General features: G+C 41.8%; 2 protein-coding genes across 5 annotated transcripts in view; both read right to left on the minus strand.

Moving 5' to 3' along the window:
* Positions 1-19,592, minus strand: part of LRIG1 (leucine rich repeats and immunoglobulin like domains 1) — a 618,703-nt gene that overhangs the window by 391,980 nt on the left and 207,131 nt on the right. Inside the window, exon 2 of one of the 3 annotated variants that reach the window (XM_084988949.1) lies at positions 878-1,026. The exons of the other annotated variants lie outside the window; for them this stretch is intronic. The gene's annotated coding sequence lies outside the window, so the exon portion shown is untranslated. The remainder of the gene's footprint in view (positions 1-877; positions 1,027-19,592) is intronic. 3 annotated transcript variants of the gene reach the window in all.
* Positions 1-19,592, minus strand: part of SUCLG2 (succinate-CoA ligase GDP-forming subunit beta) — a 929,415-nt gene that overhangs the window by 131,144 nt on the left and 778,679 nt on the right. The gene's annotated exons all lie outside the window — the stretch shown is intronic.

The following is a 19,592-nucleotide window of genomic DNA, read 5'->3' on the forward strand; positions in this document are numbered from 1 at the left end:
AGAGCAGTTTTAGGTTCATGGTGAAATTAAGAAGAAATTACAGAGAGTTTCCTATACCCTCTGTTCCCACCCATGTACCAACTTCTATGGCTATCCCTTCACCACAGCACATTTGTTACAATCAATGAACCTGCATTCAAAGTTCATAGTCTATGTTATTCATTATTCGTGTTGTACAGTCAGTAGATTTTGAAAAATGTAAAATGATATGTATCCAACATTGTAGCATAGAGAAAAGTTTCACTGCTTTAAAAATCCTGGAGTTCCCGTCGTGGCGCAGTGGTTAACGAATCCGACTAGGAACCATGAGGTTGCGGGGTCGGTCCCTGCCCTTGCTCAGTGGGTTAACGATCCAGCATTGCCGTGAGCTGTGGTGTAGGTTGCAGACGCGGCTCGGATCCCGCGTTGCTGTGGCTCTGGCGTAGGCCAGAAACTACAGCTCCGATTTGACCCCTAGCCTGGGAACCTCCATATGCCGCAGGAGCAGCCCAAGAAATAGCAAAAAGACAAAAAAAAAAAAAAAAAAAATCCTTTGTGCTCTGTCTACTTATTCCTCCTTCCTCCAACAACTGGGACCCACTGATCATTTTTACTCTTTTAAAAAAACCTTGTGGACTTTTATGAATCAATTTATGATACATTCCACTAGACAAAAGCTACATGCATTGGCACAAATCTTCTCAACATAAGCCCTTCTCTACCTTGGGCTTGCAGTAAAACTGCTGACAGACAACACCCTAGATTCTTAAGAGTTCTATTGGTTAACAGAGAGTATCCATGAAGCCCTTCTTTAAGATCTTTAGAGGGCCTTTTGTGTGAACAAAAGAGTTCTTGAGGCATCAGCTGGGGCAGCTGGAAGCCTGTGGAATGGGGTTACCTGATGGCTCACGCACACCCACATCTAGTGATCAGTGCTCGTACTGGCTGAGGCCTTAGCTCAAGCTGTTGCATGAGTACCCATCTGTGGTCTGTTCAAGTGCCTTTTGCTTCTTTACAAAATAGTAGCTGAACTCCAAGGGCAAATATCTGAGGAAGAAAGAGCATCAGAAGAAAACTGCATAACCTTTTATGAACTAGCCTTGGAAACCTACACCATTATTTCCACTAAGTTCTTTTTGTTGAGAATGTCACAAGTCCCAGCTGAGAAGGACAACAGTCTCCATCTATTGATAAGCAGGGGCAAGTTTTTGGAAGATTATGCAGGACTGGAAATACTGGTGTGGACGTTTTTGGAAAACACAGTTTGCTATAGTTACTACTTCATATGGGACTGTCAGGGAGGCTACTTCAAGGGTGATGTTTTAACACATAGTCATACAGGTGAAGGTGTAAGGCATGCTCTGTATTTGGAAGAGAGCAGTGGAAACAAGTTGCAAAGGCCCTGGACACAGAGTATGATTGAGGTATTTGAACCAGTTTGGCTGAAGTTAGGGTGGAAGGGGAAGAGCAACAGTTCTAAAATTAGCTGGGGGGGGGGGGTTATTCTCTAAGGTCGTGTAGGCCATTGCAAAGACTCTAGCTCTTACTCCAAGCCATAGGGAAGGGGCTGATCAAAAGAAGAGAGGCATTACTGGACCTGTGTTTCAACAGGATCACTTACTGAGGCTCAGTACCTAAGAGTTGATGCTGTATTTACTATTACTGTGAAGATCAGCCACATAAAGATGAATAGGTGTGGAGTTTATTGCTGCACACTCAGAGTTCTCACTAGTATCTGGGCCAGGAAAATGAGTGATAGAACTTGGGCTCTCTTAAACATCCCTCTGAAATCTGTATTTGGTTTAAAGTTCAAATTGTACTTTTTAAGGCATGACGAATAATACTGAGCACTGTCTCCAGGCAAGAATTTTCTGATTTTGAAAACTTGGTATGTGCAGGTGGCAAGGGTGCTGGATATCTGTCTTTGCCCCCCTGGATCCACTAACCCTCCTTGCTCTTCCATCTACACCAGGAGCTAACCTTTAGGGACTAGGTCTCTGGTTTCTGGGTGGGTATAGCTAGTGGACATTCCCAGCAGGTAAAAGGGAGGGTGGAGAGTGAGATCAGACTATTGATTTCTCTAGAGCCCTCTTTGAGAGTTTCTCAACTCTTGACAAGAAGTCACTGCTGATCTATGTGACCCTTCTGGCTCCAGCAACCTCTCCCTCCCTTTTAGGCCATGGTGGTGACAACTTCACTCTGGATACTCCCCTGTTTCTGCACTATCCCCTGTGGTGCCCTGCACCCAAGGCATCCTTGTAAGGAGACCCTGAGCAAACACAAACTTCTCAAATAATCTTATCTAACTGTGTGCCATCTGTTCCTGCTGGGACTCTGAGCCAGCATAGCAATATTTAATCTCTTACAATTCAAACTAGGGTATCTACATATTTGGTTTTGATATACCTCTCCCCTCTATTTGTCCTTTCTTTTTTCTTCCCGGCCCTTTGGCCTATAAGCGTAGGAATATGTGAAGAAACTATACAGAATTTCAGGAGGTCTTTAGTAAGGAGTCTAACACTTTATACTTAAATGTAACATAAACAAATAGATGATTTCCTAAAGGTACTGATTTAGGCACCAAAATCCAGATGAACCTGGCACATGCATCTTCCCTATGCTAATGGGAGAGAGCTGACCTGTTATCATCTCTTTTCTCCACTCCCCACACCAAACTATTTAAACTATATCACCATTTATGGACACCGTATACGGAAATTTGAGCAGAGGGCTAAAAGAAGTAAGCGAGTTACAAACCTGACTAGTATCCATGAGGATGCAGTTCGATCCCTGGCCTTACTCAGTGGGTTAAAGATCCCATGTTGCTGTGGCTGTGGTGTAGGCCTGCAGCTGCAGCTCTGATTTGACCTCTAGCCTGGGTACTTCCATATACCGCTGATGCAGCCTGAAAAAGCAAACAAACAAACAAATAAGAAGAACTGAGCCATGTTTATATCTGAGAAAAAATTTTCTAAAGAAGCTCTCGGGTAGGGACAAGTTTGGCATCCACATGTTTGACAATCTTAAATATCCTGAATCTGCCCTGCAATCAAACTTAACATTAGCAAATTTTTGTTACCTAGTATTTAGGCCTTTACATTTTCCTCTTGGTTTGATGACAAGCCCCCTGCTTCCCTCCCCAAACACACACACCTAGGCCCATTTCTTTTTCTTTTTCTGGAGAAGAGCATTACAGAGAGAATCAAATGGTCCAGATTTTAAACATGTGGCACATTTCCCTCCCCCCCTTTTAAAATAAAATTATTGTACAACATCTTTTGACTAAATAAACTCACTTGGACAAAGCCCAGTACTGGTCTGAGTAACTGCTTAGTCAATAATTGCTGAAGAATTGGCTACGTCTTTCCTGAAAGAGGCCAATGTTACATCTGGCTTAAAATAGCATTTGGCTTGCAGTCTCTGAGGCAGCCTCTTAAGCCCCAACAAAAGACCTGGGAAAACTGGGGAAAATGCAAAAACTTAAATAACCATCGAAGGCCCAGGGGAATAGTTCTCCTGAAGGATTTCGACCAAGGAAAATCTATGCAAGATTTCCTTCAGGGCAGACTCAAGCTTGGTCAGGCACTGGAGTGGAGCTGAACAAAGGTAGAGATGGAGAGTTCTGGAGAGCTTTTCCTAGCCCTGCTGTTAAAGTGAGGAGCCATACTCCAGTTACTCTTGCTACATAACAAATAACCTAAAAATTTAGTGGCTTTAAACAATCATTTATGATCACAGTGTTTGTGAGTCAGGCATTCAGACAGAACAGACTAACAACAGCATGTCTCTCTTCTATGAGGTCTAGAATCTCAGAAAAAGACTGGGACTGGCATCCTTTTTCAGATGAGTTAATCCCTTCACCCTTACATCTGGTAGTTGATGCTGGCTCTTGACTGGGCCCTCACCGGGGCTGACAGCCAGAACACCATACAAGACCCCTCCATGCAGCAAGGACTTGGCTTTTACAACATGGTGGCTGGCTTCTAAAAGTAACTGTCCCCAGAGAAAAAGAGAGCTGGGCAAAAACGTATTGCCTTTTAAAACCTTGCCTTGAGAAATCACACAATGTCACTTCTAGCATGTTCGATTAATCAAGACAGTTACAAAGGTTCACTTAAGTTCAAGAAGAGGAACACAGATCCCTACTGCTTGATGGAGGAATACTATCAAATATTGTAAGAAATCATATGGGATACATATGGGTGCTGCCATCTTTGGGAAGCACAACCTGCCAAGGTGGGGGCTCCCAGGTTAGATGGCCTGGGTTACAAATCACATTGCGCTATTTAATAACCTCATGACCTTGGGCTACTAAAGGTGTGGTTACCTTTAATCTTACACCTCAATATCTTCATAGAGCTGATGTAAAGATTCCATGAGTTACACATTAACCAATTAGAAGAGTACTTAGTACATACTAAGCCTAGAAAATTTGAGGTCTTGTTAAACAATGTAACAAGGCAGATCCTCTGTCCTTGCCATCCACATCCACCCTCCCATTCTCTAGTAAGAAGGCAAAGTCTTTGAGCAGAAAAACAAGTTATACCCTAAGAGAAGATGGATATGGGAAAAAAGAGGAGAGGGTTGTTAGTTTCATTTATTTCCTTTCCTTTTTTTTTTTCTTTTTTTACTTTTTTTTTTTTTTTTTTTTTTTTTTTTTTTTTTTTTTTTTTGGCGGTGCTCACAGCACAGGGAAATTTCTGGGCCAGGGACTGAACCTGAGACACAGTAGTGATAATGCCAAATCCTTAACCCCTAGACCACCAGGAATCTCCCACTTCCTTAAAGAATCTGAAACCCCAGCCTGGTCCACATTTCTTGGATGTTTATACAAAACTGCTGACTTCAATGTACAAATAAGGGCTTCAAGGCTACAAATAAGGGCTCCCAAATTAGATGGTCTGGGTTAGAATTCATGCTCTGCCATATACTAAGTATATGACAGTAAATTTTGCAGGATTGAAGATGAAGATGAAATCCTCTGAGGAAGAGAGTAGAGGGTGGGAGGGAAACAGAAAGAAAAAAGACTCCTCACATTTCTCAACCTGATTTTATTTTGCTTTTTAGGGTAACACCTGCAGCATATGGAAGCTTCCAGGCTAGGGGTCAAACTGCAGCTGCTGGCCTATGCCACAGCCCCAGCAACTCGGGATCCCAGCCACATCTGTGACCCATACCACAGCTCACAGCAACTGCCAGATCCTTAACCCACTGATTGAGGCCAAGGATTGAACCCACATCCTCATGGATCCTAGTCAGGTTTGTTACTACTGGGCCACAGTGGGAACTCCTTCTCAACCTGATTTTATATGTCCCAAAAGGCAACACAGTAGGATGTTGTGTTTATAACATCCTATTAATGAGAGGGTTTTTATGATTGCACTTGTATGCTTTATACATTACAGACATAGGGGAATTGCCTATTGGTCTACATTTCTATACCAAATATTATTTTGTCTACCGAAGTATTAACACTGGTTTCACTGGGTGGTGACTTAAAAGTTATTCTTGTTTTATTTTATTTATTTATTTAAAAAACTTTTATGGCAACACCTGTGGCATATAGAAGTTCCCGGGCTGTAGCTGGGAACTGATTGAATCTGACATGCAGCTGTGACCCATGCCACAGCCACAGCAGCATCAGATCCCTTAACCCATTGTGCCAGGCAGGGTTCAAACCTGAGCCTCTGTAGTGATCTGAGCCATAGCAGTTGGATTTCCAATCCACTGAACCACAGTAGAAATGCCTTGTTTCATTAAAAAAAAAAAAAGGGGGTGGGGTGGGTGGGGATGCATTGGGGGTTTGACATAGAAATGCTATAAAACTGGGTTGTCATGACTGTTGTACACCTATATGTAATAAAATTCATTAAGTAATAAAAAAACCCTTTATTATCTTAACACAATAAAAGCCATTGATGACAAACCCACAGCAAATATAATACTCAATGGAGAAAAGCTGAAAGCCTTCCCACTAAAATGTGGAGCAAAACAAGGATGCCCACTCTCACCACTTTTATTCAACATAGCATTGGAAGTCCTAGCCACAGCAATCAGACAAACAAAAGAAATAAAAGGTATCCAAATTGAAAGAGAAGAGGTAAAATTATCACTATATGCAGATGACATGATACTATATATAGAAAACCCTAAGTATACAACCCCAAAACTATTCGAACTGATCAACAAATTCAGCAAAGTAGCAGGATATAAGATTAACTTCAAAAATCAGTCGCATTTCTGTATACTAACACTGAAATATTAGAAAAGGAATACGAAAATACAATACCTTTTTAAATTGCACCCCTAAAAATCAAATACCTGGGAATAAACCTGACCAAGGAGGTGAAAGACTTATGTGCTGAGAACTAGAAAACATTAATCAAGGAAGTTAAAGAGGATGCAAAGAAATGGAAAGATATCCCATGCTCCTGGGTTGGAAAAACTAATATTGTAAAAAAAAAACTACCCGTTTTTACAATCTGCAGATTCAATGCAATCCCTATCAAATTACCCAGGACATTTTTCACAGAACTAGAATAAACAATCCAAAAATTTATATGGAACCACAAAAGACCCAGAATTGCCAAAGCAATCCTGAGGAACAAAAACCAAGCAGGAGGCATAACTCTGCCAGACTTTAGGCAATATTACAAAGCCGCAGTCATCGAGACAGTGTGGTACTGGTACCAAAACAGTCAGACAGACCAATGGAAAAGAGTAGAGAACCCAGAAATAAAAATAAACCTAGACACCTATGGTCAATTAATCTTCGACAAAGGAGGCAAGGATATAAAATGGGAAAAGGCAGTCTTTTCAGCAAGTAGTGCTGGGAAACCTGGACAGCTACATGCAAATCAATGAAACTGGAACATAATCCTCACACCATGCACAAAAATAAACTCAAAAAGGCTTAAAGACTTAAATGTAAGACAAGACACCATCAAACTCCTGGGAGATAACATAGGCAAAACATTCTCTGAGAGCAACCTTACAAATGTTTTCCCAGGTGAGTCTCCCAAAGCAACAGAAATAAAAGCAAAAATAAACCAATGGCACCAAAGTGAACTGACAAGCTTTTGCACAACAAAGGGAACCATTTAAAAAAAAAAGACAACTTATGGAATGGGAGAAAATAGTTTCAAATGATGCAATGGACAAGGGCTTCATCTCTAAAATATACAAACAACTTAAACAACTCAACAGCAAAAAAGCCAACAACCCAATGGAAAAATGGGCAAAAGATCTGAAGAGACATTTCTCCAAGGAAGATATACAGATGGCCAACAAGCACATGAAAAAATGCTCAGCATCACTGATTATTCGAGAAATGCAAATCAAAACTACTATGAGGTAACACCTCACACCAGTCAGAATGGCCATCATTAATAAGTCCACAAATAACAAATGCTAGAGAGGATGTGGAGAAAAGGGAACCCTCCTGCACTGTTGGTGGGAATGTCAATTGGTACAACTACTATGGAGAACAGTATGGAGATACCTTAGAAAACTATACATAGAACTACCACATGACCCAACAATCTCACTCTTGAGCATATATCAGACAAAACTTTCCTTAAAAAAGACACATGCACCCACATGTTCATTGCAGCACTATTCACAATAGCCAAGACATGAAAACAACCCAAATGTCCATCAACAGACAAGTGAATGAAGAAGATGTGGTATATATACACAATGGAATACTACTCAGCCATAAAAAAGAAAAAAATAGTGCCATCTGCAGCAACATGGATGGAACTAGAGACTCTCATACTAAGTGAAGTAAGTCAGAAAGAGAAAGACAAATACCACATGATATCACATATCTGGAGTCTAATATATGGCACAAATGAACCTTTCCACAGAAAAGAAAATCATGGACATGGAGAAAAGACTTGAGGTTGCCAAGGGGCAGGGGGAGGCAGTGGGATGGATTGGAAATTTGGAGTTAAGAGATGCCAATTATTGCCTTTGGAATGGATAAGCAAAGAGACCCTGCTGTAGCTCTGGGAACTATGTCTAGTCACTTATAATGAAGCATGATAATATGAGAAAAAAGAATGTATACATGTATGTCTGAATGGGTCACCTTGCTATACAGTAGAAAATTGACAGAAAACTCTAAACCAGCTATAATGGAAAAAATAAAAATCACTATATAAAAAATAGTATACAAATAAATAAATAAATCTAAAAAAAAACCACACACACACACACACACACACACACACACACACACACACACACTTTTCCAGGGGGTTCCCTTTACAGTGCAGCAGGTTACGGAACCAGTGTTACCGCAGCTATAATGTAGGTCACAGATGCAGCTCAGATTTGATCCCTGGACTGGGAATTCCCATATACCATGGGTGTGGCCAGAAAAAATTTTTTTCCAAAACTTCCATCATTTTATACTTCAAGTAAATGTTAGGGGGATAAAATGAACTTCTGGTACACAACAGCTATGTTTCCATGTCCATAAAAGCTTCTAAGTGGTCAGTTACCAACACACCCTCACCAACATTTCATTGGAAGAAATGTACTGAACCAACCTCTGGAGCTTTTTTTCTTTAAGAGAGAGAATAATTTGATGAATTTCTCTTTAATCTAGATCTACAGAATCACCAAGATGCAGTGACTTATAGAAGGATGAAGAGGTCAGCTTCATGGCCCAGGGTGGAGTGACACTCGTGACTAACTCCCCCGCCCTGCCACCAAACACCTAAAACCCCTCTGGGTTTACCTACTGATACTTGCTGAAGAACTCAGTGTTTCCCAGTGACCCAGCTCCCTGGGACTTGAACATGGCTTCTCAATTTCAACAGAAACCACTGCAGCCCATTAAAAACTTCAGGGCTGGCGGGGGCGGTGTGTGAAAAATCACAGAGCACAGCCAAGCTGCACCCCTACCCCTCCTCTTCTGCTGCTCACAGCACACCCAGAGGTCCTTAGGGAGGGGAAAACACAATAAGAAAACACCTGTGAATTCCTTGCAGATCTCCCCCGATGGCTGCATTCCACCCTTCCCTCTTTTATAAAAAATTCCATTTGCTCCATCTCTGACCCCAGGGCATAGACAAATGGATAGAGGCCTGGTGTGGCTTTTCTGCTCTTGGCTGTGTTCCTTGTACCAATTAATCACTGGACCCCAGCCTGACAGGCCCAGCTCTTTGCTTCTGCTCATCCTCTGGCTGTTGTGGTGATTATTCCAAAGCCTTCCCCAGATGCAAGAATTTCTCCAAATTTTTTTCTTCCCTGCTGCTCCATCTCATGTGCTGGCTACTGTGCAGAGGGGGGGCATGGTTCCTTCCCACATTGCTGACTGTGGTCAGTTGGGAACTCTGAGCATCCCATGTGAGTTCTGGCTCTGGCGCACACTGGTGCCACTGTGGACATGTCACTTGACTTCCTCATCCTTGAAAAGAGGATAATGGTAACTACCCTGTTATCGTCAAGGAATCATTGTGACAATATGATTAGATATTCCTGGATCCACTGCATCTGAAACCTATGGTGGAAACTTGAAGCAACACGATATCCTTAACCCACTGAGTGAAGCTAGAGATCAAACCAGCATCCTCATGGATGCTAGTCGGGTTCTTAATCCACTGAGCCACAATGGGAACTCCTGATCAGGGATTCTTAACTGTTTTGTTTTTTTCACTACAGATATCTTTGGCAGTCCAGGAAACCTGCAGACCTCTTCTTAGAACTGTGCTTTTATTATTTATTAATTTATATTAAAATTGATGTGTAGTTGATGTACAATATTATATAAGTTGCAGTGGTACAATATGGTAATTCACTATTTTTAAAAGTTATACTCCATTTTTAGTTATTATAAAATATTGGCTATATTCCCTGTGCTGTACAATATATCCTTGTAACTTACTTATTTTATACATAGTAGTTTGTACCTCTGAAACCCCTACCCCTATCTTGCCTCTCCCCCTTTCCTCTCCCCATTGGTAACCACTAGTTTAGTCTCTGTATCTATGAGTTTGTTTCTTTTTTGTTATATTCACTGGTTTATTTTTTAGATTCCACATCTAAGTGATATCAGATAGTATTCATCTTTCTCTGTCTGACTTATTTTACTTAGCATCATGTTTTCTAAGTCCATCCATGTTGCTGTAATTGGCAAAATTTCATTCTTTTTTATGGCTGAGTACTACGCAACTGAGTAGTGTATATATATTTCAAGAGTCAAAAGAGGCTTCTGTCCTCAGCAAAAGAAGCCTCAATCCATTTTGGTGAACTTTTCCCAGACACAAAGCATCCAGTTAGGGGACTTTTACATACCAGGCACTCAGAGTGTCTTAATGTTTTCTAGTCTCAGAAACAGGGCAGATGGAGAAGAAAAGAACATACAAGATCACGCATTTCCTGAGAATCAGCTGCCCTGGCTCATTCTGTGAATGTATCTCCTTCTCCACTCAAGAGCTTGATGGGGGGAAAAGAGATTTTCTCCTGCCACAGAAAGATGGAGATGGAAAGAAGAGTTATAAATGATCTTCATCAGGAAGAAGTGATGGTTTGAGAAGATCCTTTCTGCATGCAGGAGAGGTGGAAGAAATTGAATATTTATGGTTAGTTGGTAGAGGGAGTGCATGCATAGTATTTTTCTCAGATGCCCCTTTCTTGAAGATTTCAGCAAACTTCTGGGAACATCTGGCAGTTTCTGCATAAGGCTCAACCAATGACGGAACAATTTCAAAGCTCTCATTGGTGCAAACACTTACAAGTCCTCCCCCTAGGGGGGTTCTGAGCCCTGGAAACAAGGACCTGCAGTGGAGCATGGAGCTGTGTGAGCAGAGCACTCAGACATCTGATGCTACCCCAAACGCTGATTCCACTCCCCCCTCTCCACTCTAACAGCACTCTTCTTTGGACTTTGAGAGGACCCTGTTCTGCAAAGAGAAGCTAAGTGAACTTCTGCAGGGAGAGGGGGCCTCTTTCTCACATTTCCCTTAAGTCCACACAAGCCCAGGCTCCTTTCTTTCCCTGGTTCCTTCCAAAGCACATGTACTAAACACTTGATTCTTTCAATTGGCCTCCTGCCCACTTTTTGTACATTTTGGGGAGAAACAGAGACTGAATCAGGGGCGCAGCAAACTTTGGCCTATGGGTCAAATCCCGCTGCTGCCTACATGTGTAAGTAAAGTTTTAATGGAGCTCAGCCACAACCATTTACTTTTATATCATCTATGGCTGCTTTCTAGCTACAAAGGTAGAGGGGAGTAGTGATGATGAAGAATTTACAGTCTACAAAAATGAGTGTATCTGACCCCTTCCAGAAAAAGGTGTCTAACACCTGGCTCAAGTAATGGAAACATGGGTCAGAACAGCTGAAAAGTAGGGGATTCAAAGAGTTAAAGGAGGATATCCATATTTCTGATCATGAGAGCAGAAAAGCAAGAGAAATAGCTTATTGTTTGCAATACGATAAATAATAAGTACGAGACATTTTCCGTGTGCCTAACCACTGCACCAAGCACTTGACATGTGTGTTCTCTTAATTCTATCAGGGTGGTGCTGTTATGATTCCTATTTTACAGTGGAAGAAACTGAGGCCCAGAGCTGTTGAGTCACTTGCCCTGGACATCCAGCTAGTAAGTGGTATGGTGGGAAGTAGAACCCAGGAGTGATTCCAGAACCCACAGTTTTGACCATGTGGCTATCCTACTGACTGGGTCTGTCTAATGGGAATGGCTGCTTCATCTATCTTCCCAGATCAGTAGTGCCCAAAGTCTTAGCTTTGGCTGGAAGGGGTAGCACTATTATAAAGAATTTGGATTCTTAGGGCTCTGGTGGGTCCCTGAAGCTGCATTTAAAATGTCCTGGTGGAGGAGTTCCTGTCATTGCTTAGTGGTAACAAACTCCATGAGGATCCATGAGGATGTGGGTTCGATCCCTGGCCTTGCTCTGTGGGTTAAGGATTTGGTGTTGCTGTGAGGTGTGGTGTAGGTTGCACATGTGGCTTGGATCCTGAGTTGCTTCAGCTGTGGCGTAGGCCAGGCCGGCAGCCTCAGCTCTGATTCTACCCCTAGCCTGGGAACTTCTATACAATGCAGATGCAGCCCTAAAAAAAAGGAAAAAAAAATGAAAAAACAAATTGTTCTGATGGGGCACGGGGGTGGGGAGGACTTTCCCACCAAGCTGTACAAAGCCTCATTACTAGATTTTAAGAAGAAAACCATTTATCATTGGTCATGTTGCTTTTCGCTATTTTGAAAATTTGTTATAGGATGAGGCTGAAACATTGAAAAGTTAAGCCTCAAATCACCATAATAAATAACACTTTCAAAAATGTTTCTGCCTGGCCTTTCATCTAAAAATCTCAGCTGATTTCACAAGCAGTTACTATTTACTATTACATTACTCCCTAAGGGACTATAACAGAGTGAGGCTGCTTCAGAGAATTGCAGAGTCCCTTCAAAATTGTTTAATTTTTTCCCAGATCTTTCTGGCTAAAGCTAGCACTTCCCCAACATTTGGGGGGAAGAAATGCTGTGCACCAATGTCTATCTTTGTATAGGTTGGGATTTACTTAAATTAGTATTTCAGGCAGAGCCTGGGGTCTGAAGAAAATGTTGTTTATGCCCCTGGGCAGAGTTAAAGAGCAGGTAACTCTCAAGGGCCAATTAAAAACAAAATAGAGCTTAGGAGTTCCTGTTGTGGCGCAGTGGTTTACGAATCCGACTAGGAACCATGAGGTTGTGGGTTCGGTCCCTGCCCTTGCTCAGTGGGTTAACGATCCGGCGTTGCCGTGAGCTGTGGTGTAGGTTGCAGATGCGGCTCGGATCCCGCATTGCTGTGGCTCTGGCTAGGCTGGTGGCTACAGCTCCAATTTGACCCCTAGCCTGGGAACCTCTATATGCCGCGGGAGCGGCCCAAGAAATAGCAAAAAGACAAAAAAAAACCAAACAAAAAAACCCCCCAAAAAACAACAACAACAAAAAAAAAACAAAATAGAGCTTAATTCACAGCCTTCTTGTAAGTATTGAGGAGTTCCGGGACACAAGACATTGAGCTTAGTGTCAGCTACAGGGATAGTGGTTCTGGATTCAGCTTTTCTTTAACAAGGAAGTTGGACGTCTTCATATCCCACTAACCAATCAAGACATATAGAATTGTACCTCATGAGCCCTGACCAGGCTGAGGAGCTGTCAGGGTGAAGGGTCCTGATTCTCTTTTCTTTTTTCTTCTCTTCTCTTTTTCCTTCCTTCCTTCCTTCCTTTCTTTTTCCTGCACCTGAGGCATATAGAAGTTCCCAGGCTAGGACTCGAAGAGTAGCTGTAGCTGCCAGCCTGCACCACAGCCACAGCAATGCAGAATCTGAGCTACCATCTGTGACCTACACCACAGCTCAAGGCTGTGGATCCTTAACCCACTGAGTAAGGCCAGGGATCGAACCCGTGACCTTATGGATTCTAGCCAGGTTCATTGCAACTAAGCCATGAAGAGCACTCATATTTATTTTTAATCTCATTCTGTTCAATTATTCTTGGTTTATGTTTTTTTAATGTATATATGTCAGTCATTCATGCATGGATGTGATTAATAAGCAGATGGCCAGCAATTTGTAAATGAAGGGGCATGTAGAGGAAGCTCACCATTGTACATTCCTCACATCAGCATGTGAGAAGCAAGAGACCCTTGGGGGTCACATACTGGGATGCTTCGGGGGCCGTGGACTGAGTGGAAAGCACACGCCCCATCTAAAGTAGGCTGCCACTGCAGAGCTCTGCCCACCCAATTTCCCTCCAAGTGTTACCATGTGGAAATGGCCCAGCTGGGTCTGATCATTAGATTTTTCAAGAGAAGCTGCAAAATTAATTTTTCTGTGAAATCCTGCAATCTACGCGTAAAATCCCACTATACTTAAACACAGGAAGCTTTTAAAAGTAACATTGTACTGGTCAAACTCTACATCTGTTAGCCAGATTTGACCCATGGACCACCAGTTTGCAAACTCTACCCTGAATGTTAGATCCAAAAATTGATGTGGTTAAATAAATTTGCAAAATGCAACAGAAAGTAGTTTCTCTTAGACATCCTTTATATTCTTTTTTTTTTTTTTTTCATGGCCACACCTGACATATGGAAATTCCCCGGCAAGGGATCAAATTAGAGCTGCAGCTGCAGGCTTGCACCATAGCCACTAACACCAGATCTGAGCCGCATCTGCAACCCATGCTGCAGCTTGTGGCAATGCTGGATCCTTAATCCACTGAGTGAGAAAAGCCAGGATCAAACTTGCATTCTCACGGAGACTACATCAGGTCTTTAACCCACTGAGCCACAATGGGAACTCCCCCTTAGATATTCTTAATGCAGGTCAGTATATTAAATGCTCCAAAAAGTAGTTCAAGAATGAAACCTTTTGGGCTTTGCTGAAACCACTGCCCTCCCCAGTCATCAGCCTTTTGCTTACATATTACAATAACCTGCAGAAATGTGGTTGCGAAGAGTACACACAGGCAAACAGTGCACATTCTTATTTCATCTTGCCAATAACTTTGCAGGGCAGGTCTTTCTGTTTTATTTTATTCATGAAAACAAGTGAGACTCTGAAAGGTTAAGAAAATTGTTCAGAATCAGACAGCTGCTTAAGGATAGATTCTGAGTTTAAAGCTGAAACAATTTCTGCTACATTTCATAACTTAAACTCCCTGAAAGAGCCTGTGGATTTTGTTTTTCTTATGATTGGCACAAAAACAGCTCCTGAAATCAAGATATGTTCTTTGGTAAGAGTAAGAAGACAACACATAGAGAAACATTTCAAATGACACTGGTTCCATCAGCTACACAGTCACAGAGGGCTCATTTTATGGCCATGAGCTCTGAGTGACATTACCTCCTGTGGGGAGACCACAGATCCTGTCCTCCACACCCGGCCCTGCCCTGGCTGTTCTGAAATGGCTCCTCTGCCCTCCCTCCCTGAACTCCATCACCTTTTCCCCCACCCAACATCAGCCCTGGTTCTGCTGGCCTTGGCCTGTCCCCTCTGCAGACACCCAAGTGAGAGCCAGAGGGAGGGGTAGGTCAAGGTCTGGGATGAACAAGGAGGAAATGTGGGAATTCTTCCTCTGTGGGACAGAGGTTTGGAAACAGGCTGGAGTGGCTGGGGTAAGGTCAGCGCTGAGGAGGGGTGAGGAGGGACTGAATTGTGCCCTGGCCCTTCTCACACCATTTGGACACCAGATGCAGCATGAGGGCTGCCATTTGGACAGCTTTGAGCCAAACTCCATTCCCAGGAGTGAGGCATCTATCCCTGCTATGTCTTAAAGATCCCCATAGTGGATCCTTCCACTCAAAAGGGGAATTCGCCCTCCTTTGGCAATCACTCTCAGGCTTAACTAGCCAGACTTTAACAGGAGAAAGTTCATCCTCAGCTTGCACAGAAACGCCTCCTGCTGTGTTTTTTTGCAGTGCCTCTTCCAAAAGCCCTGATAGACATGAGTTCCCATTATCCACATATTAACCTCTGATAAACTTAAGGGCAGCAGAGCAGAAGAGCTAAGAGCATCAGACAGAATTGACTTGGAGTCTCAGAGCATTAATCAGCTATGTGACCTTGGCTAAGTTACTTCATATTTCTGTACCTCAGTTTTTCATCTGTGAAAAGTAGCAAAAACGCTGTACCTTCAAGAGAAATGAAAGCATATCCAGAGCAAACTTATACATAATAGCCCCAAAGCAGAAAAGCTCAGATGTCTATCAACTGCTGGAATGGATACATAAAATGTGGTACATCCATACAATGGAATACTATTCAGTCAAAAAAGGAATGAAGTATTGATACGTGCCCCAATATAGATGAACTTTGAAATATACTTACTGAAAAAACTCAGCCATAAAAGACTACAAATGATGATCCCATTTATAAGAAGTGTCCAGAAAGGCAAATCTACATACACAAAAAATAGATCAGTAGTTGCCTAGGGCTGGTGGGAGGGAGGAATGGGGAGTGGCTTCTAATGGGTACCAAGTTTCCTTTAGAGATGATGAAAATGTTCTAACTTTGATTATGGTTATGGTTGCAAACTCTGAAGGGGCTAAAAGCCACTGAGTTATTTACTTTAAATGGGTGAATTATAAGGCATGTGAGTTATATCTCAAGAAAAGTGTGGTTTTTAAAAAATGGAGAAAAATACCACAGTATCTACGTTATGGAGTTATTGTAAAACTTGAGTTATATAATGCCTATAAAGTGTTCAGCACAGTGCCTGGTAAACAGTCAAGAACTATTTTTAATTGTAATAATAATGTCAACAATAATAATGATATAGCTACATTTATATCACATTATAGTATCATATAAAATAACTATGATACAGAATATATGTAACTATATGTTAAATATAAATTATCCTAAAAATAATTATAATTATTATTTCACCCTGTCTCTTGCTCCTCTTAAAACTTTCTGATTTTGGAAGGGTCCTCCAATTTTTTAGCATTAATAAAATCATTTTTGAACATTTCAAATATCATCATGTTACTTTATATATACACACCATATTATCATAACTAAATACATAACACACCTATAATATTATTAATATATGTTATCATACATATATAAGAATACATATATCCTGCTATATGGAGGTATATAATACATTGTGTATGATATAATTATTATGAAATAATATGTTAGTAGTGGTTTTCACCCTACTCTTTCCTCTTTAACCTTTCGGAATTTGGAACGGTTTCTCCAGTCTTTGAATGTTTCCTGGCCCCTGATATATTTGGAAAGAAAACAGCTCTGAGTTTGGAGAAATTAAATTATAATCATGACTCAAGTAACTGCAGCCAGAAAACAGAAAAAAATGCACTGTGCCGTGTGCCCCTACAGCTGGGAGCGGGGAAAGTTGAGGAGGGGTGACAGAGGAGGAGGGGACTCTTGGGCATCCTGACTCCCCTGCATCAATGGTCTTTCCTCCCTGTCCCCTCCTGAGTCCCCGCGTGTCTTCCCCAAGGGGATCCTGGCGGTTTTGTGTCCCAGATCCTAGGCTGCGTTCTTCTGGCTGTGGAGATGGGAGTGCAGAGGTGCTGTGGCACAGGTGTCCTGTTAAAATGGCAAACCAGAACGCCTGTCCGAGATGATAACAAAGACATCATTGAAGCCAGGTGTCCACCTTCCAAGGCCAAGCAGGGGATAAGACAATGATTCCCCCCAGGAGGTGTTCACTGCCTGCCTTCCCCACTGAGAGCTTGGGGGGAGACTTGGTCATGGGTGAATGCAAGACTTCTGACAAACCCCAGCTGGACCCAGTTGCTGCAACTTTAGAGCTGTTTCCCCAAGCCAGGGATGAGGCGTTTTGGAGGGAGGCGGTAACAGCACCCCCACCCCCACTTCCACCCCAGAGTTCCAGACAGTGTGGTTTTCAGAAACAGAAGAACACTGACACCTTCCTGGAGAAATGGTAGCTGGCCCTGAAATTCCCCTGCCGTCTTGGTTTCCCTTGAACCCTGCTGACGAGAGAAGCCCTTTTAAATATATTTATTTTGACTATATGTCTGCCCAGCCATTTATGGAAGCCCTGGATTCCACTCATTCCTCATTCCCTGTACTACCCTTATTTAATTCTAAAAATGGAGGCTCAGACACATGAACTGATTTTGTCACACAGCCGGGTAGTCACCAATCTCTTCTTGATGAATAGAGCCCTAACAGCTCTCTCTAATGATGCCCCTTCACTGGTTACCAAATGCCTCCCAGACAGCAGCATCGGTAGGGACCCCAGAGTGTTTTGTGAACTCTTTGATTCTTAGATAAAGAGAAAAAGATAGGCCCTGGAGGGAATCATTTCAACATTCTTTCATGTAACATGTATAGTTCTGAAAAGACAAATAAAAGAAGAGGACAAAAACAGAGGGAAATTTAATGGACAAGTTTTAGAAAGAGTGAAAGATTGCAAGTACTGTGATAGACATACAGTGAGTATGGATTCAGTCAGGTATTTGGCCTTCCTAGAACACTGCTTTCCGTTATGTAACTAAGCCAGTTTATTTTTGATTTTGAGTCCTTATCCTGATGCACTGGTGGGAATCTTAATCTCAGTCACTGTGGAGATTCCTCACTCTTGATTTCTAGGGTCTAATTCTGTGCGGGGTGGCATGATGGGTGTACCTTTTGGCCGTCAGACCACAGAGGTGGCCTGAGGGATACCACTGTCACCATCCACAGAGGCTGGCTCTAAACCTTGGGCTGCTTCAGCAGGAAGCCTGGGAAATAAGGCTAATTTGCTGGGTTACCTAAGGTGCCTCCCTGAGCCTTTTTTCTCTGGGATGCTGCCACTTCCTCAGGGTGTTGTTAGGAAGCTGAACCCCAGTCCTTGCTTCTGCTGGGCCACAGCTGTCTTCCCTCCAAGCCTCTCCAACTCCATTCTCAACCCCAACCCTCTTTGCCTCTGCTACCCTCAAAAAGATAGGATCTCTTCACTTTCTGCCTCACCCCACAAATCTGTTGGATGCTCCGAAGCCCAGAGCCTGCTATTTGCTTAAGTGAGGGAAAGAGCAAAGGAAAAATGTATATAAAGAGGATAAAATGAAGTAGCATGTCAAACTACTCTCCAGTCCCATAAACAGAGGGTTTTCTTCCCAGATGAGACTCTGAACTTATTCATTCTAAACCCCTTATTTTGCAAAGCAGGACACAATGATCAGAGAGAAAAGGTGATTGAGTTGGTCAGTGTAAAAAGCAGGATGTAAAGGGGAAATTTTCATGCGAATCAGATCACATTTTACATGTGTTTCAGTAGCTCATACTCTACCAAATTCCAGGGTAAAAAGTTTGCTTTGTACCTAAAAAATTCCTTATGACAGAAAATGATTTGACAGTTAAGGCATTAGAGAAAAAGGTTTAAGGCTATCTTAATATACCTAAGAATTCACTTCAGTTAGTATACTGCTTTCTGAAATAAACTGTTCAAATATTCTCAATTTTGTAATATTAAAAACTATGGGATTTCTTATTAAAGTCCAAAAAATAAAAATAAAAAACAAAAAACATTTTGTGTGAAAACTAGTGTACTTCCGAGATCAGAAAAAATAGTTCTTGATACTTGTTGCCTTAAGATGCTGTCGGATCAAAGCTCTGAAAGACTTTAAGATAGGCAGTAAGACTATAATGCTACTGAGTTTTTGGTAGAATTTTTACATTTGATAATAAAACTTGCCTGTTCAATCTCAAAAAACTCCTCTTAGGAACTGCACAAGCATCCCCAATTTTTACACATTTTAAGCACTTGTATTTATTTATTTTTTAAATTTAATTTTATTGGAGTATAGTTGACTTACAATGTAAGTGTACAGCAAAGAGAATCAGTCATACAAAAAAAGGCGTGTGTATTTAGAGCTAGAGGATTTTCTTAAGAGTAAGTTAACCTGTTTCCTAAAGAATTATTTCTGCTGGGTATACGGTGCTCTTGGAGGTCATTTTTCACAATAATATTGCCGTAAAGAAGAATTTATATTCCACTAATTTGTGCAAGCAAATTACTGGGACATGTCTCCTTGGAAAACAGTTTTCTTTGGTGGGTTCAGCACCCAGATGCCATCATCTCTTAGAAATAAGATCACCAGTCTTACAAACCACC

This window comes from Sus scrofa, chromosome 13 (assembly GCF_054392235.1).
Source record: "Sus scrofa isolate SSC_HxYL_T2T_F1_AM1 chromosome 13, Sscrofa_HxYL_maternal_Yorkshire_Landrace_v2.0, whole genome shotgun sequence".
NCBI lineage: Eukaryota > Metazoa > Chordata > Mammalia > Artiodactyla > Suidae > Sus > Sus scrofa.